The sequence below is a fragment of the Austrofundulus limnaeus genome, unplaced genomic scaffold (genome assembly GCF_001266775.1).
Source record: "Austrofundulus limnaeus strain Quisiro unplaced genomic scaffold, Austrofundulus_limnaeus-1.0 Scaffold205, whole genome shotgun sequence".
In the NCBI taxonomy this organism is placed as follows: domain Eukaryota; kingdom Metazoa; phylum Chordata; class Actinopteri; order Cyprinodontiformes; family Rivulidae; genus Austrofundulus; species Austrofundulus limnaeus.
Window position 1 is genome coordinate 327,882 of NW_013952607.1, and position 2,240 is coordinate 330,121.

Consider the following 2,240-nt stretch of genomic DNA (forward strand, 5'->3'; position numbering starts at 1 on the left):
GATTAAACTGTTCTGTTTGGCAGAAATAGATTTTAAAAATTTAAGCTGCAAGAAATAGTTGTGCTCCAATTTCCCAGAGAGTCCCTGAGTTCAGAGAGACCTTTTCTGACTGAGAAGACAAACAACCAACATGTAAAGAAAAAAAAAACAGCCTGGGATCGATTTCTAAATGATCTGGATGATTTTGTTTAAGTGTAGGCCTTTCATCTATTTGATTAAATAAACCTGGCCCTCTTCAAACAAAACAATTAAAAAAGTGCAAAATTAGAAGACTGAAGAATTTATTTGTATTTGCACAAAAACAGAAGCTCCTAAAACTATTTTATATTTAATAGTTTTATTCTTTAAGTCATTTGTCGATGTTTTAATATTTTACGGCTGTAACTTTTATTTACACTCTGGATGGGGACTTCCAGTAAAAAATGTTACATTTTATTTAAATGCTGAATAATGTCCCTTTCTAGATAAAATAAAACAATAATAAAAGTCATTTTATATTTGTTTGTTTGCAGCATCAAATTTGTAGCCATTTTACAGATTTTATCCATTAATAATCAAGATGCACACTTATATTTAATATTTATAGTAAAATAAGTTACCACTGTGGCTCAAAATGCCCTAATTTAACCCTATTTACAGATATTATTTTCACTCAAACACCATTTCCCAGCAGGCCTTACTTTGTTTCTTTACATCAAAACAGAAAACAGGTGCAAAGTGTATTTGATTTAAATAAAACAGGACTCCCTTTAAATCTAGTTTATGTTTTTTTTCTTGTACAGGAATCCAACTGAATCTCAACACGTGTCGGCTTTTAATGGTTAACTATGTTATTTTAGTGTGTAATCTAATCTGTGTGGATTACGACCCTGATCAGATTTTTCTTTTTTGCGTCCGTGTGTAACTATGTGTTGTTACATGGAGGAGGAAGATGAGGACGGGGGCCAATAACCACGGGCCACTGAAGCCCTGCAGGAATAAGAGAACCTGGTAGAGGTATAAGATTCCCCCCATTTCCTGCAGATCAAATATAAACACAAAGTCCACGTGGGGCCGTGGGCAGAAAAAACACTGACTTGTGTCTGGATGTGGCCCCTGACTTGATCTGCACATCCAGTAAAATACTCAATTTAGTTTGATTACTTTTTGTGTGCTGGAAAAAAATAATAATGGTCTCAGGAGGGAAAAGGTACATAAAACATATCATTTTTTTGGAGGTTAATGTAACTCAATTAATAATAAAATGAAAAAACATTAAACTGATTAATTTTTGCCCTTTTCACAGCTCTATTATCATCAGGAAATATCTTCAGTTGATTATGTGTTGTTGTTTTATTTTTAACCTATAAGACATTTTAATTTGGATCATTTAATCAGTTCCAAAGCGATTTTTAGATGTCTAAAACTACATATCTGCTCTAAAAAAAACAGATTTGCAGCTGTGCCAAATAAAACTTTAAACGTTTATTTAATGAAACTTGACATACCTGTGGATAAAATGATGGTTTCAGCTCCTAGATTTGTCCTAACAGCTGAAAAGAGCTCATAACAAACCCGAAGTGGTCTCTGCACAGCTCCGTGACACTGACCGGACCAAAACACTCAGCCGGAGCTGGGTATTAAACACACACACACACCAAAAATAAAAAAGTTAAACCAGAAACCAACACGAGCGTTTCAAACTCAATTTAAACACACTTACAAGCTCTGACTCAAAATCCGGGCTTGTTTTTCGGTGACAGGCTCTCTAACTTCCGCGGGAAACAACATTATTTTGCAGTCAGCGTTCAGCTTTGAGCGCGCGGGCTTATTAAAAAAAAAAAAGCCAACTCTTCAGAGGACCGTGCGCCGCTGCGCATGCGCACAGCTGCCACACGCGCACACCGACCGGGAGAGCGTCCAAGGGGGTAAAATGGGGTTCGGTCCAGAGGGGGTGGGTGGGCACCAAAACGACGACTTATTAATAGTTCGGTCCAAATGACGTTCTTTTAGTTTTAAATATCCCATCTGAGTAAAAACAACATGCACCCACTGACCACATCTCACTTTATCTTTCATGACATTAAAATAACAAGATTTTAAAAATACAGAAAGTAAAAGAAACAAATAAAAAAATAGTTTATTTTAAACTAAAGATGTAGTTTTCTAAAGTGAGGGTCTGTGGCAACAATATCTTGTAACGTCTGTTGTAAATAGCTCTTAGAAGAAGTTGGTTACTGACTCACCCAATGATCCAAATC

General features: G+C 35.8%; 1 protein-coding gene across 8 annotated transcripts in view; it reads right to left on the reverse strand.

Annotated features, from left to right (window-relative positions):
- The window catches only part of eya4 (EYA transcriptional coactivator and phosphatase 4), a 57,026-nt gene extending 55,152 nt beyond the window's left edge, over nt 1-1,874 (reverse strand). For 3 of the 8 annotated variants that reach the window (XM_014018890.1, XM_014018893.1, XM_014018887.1), the window contains exons 1-2: nt 1,703-1,855; nt 1,488-1,612 (exon numbers count right to left, since the gene is read on the reverse strand). The gene's annotated coding sequence lies outside the window, so the exon portion shown is untranslated. Of the gene's footprint in view, nt 1-1,487; nt 1,613-1,702 lie in introns of all 8 variants that reach the window. The other 5 variants (XR_001311042.1, XM_014018889.1, XM_014018885.1 and 2 more) reach the window with 4 other exon arrangements.
- Between the last annotated feature and the right edge of the window lie 366 nt (nt 1,875-2,240).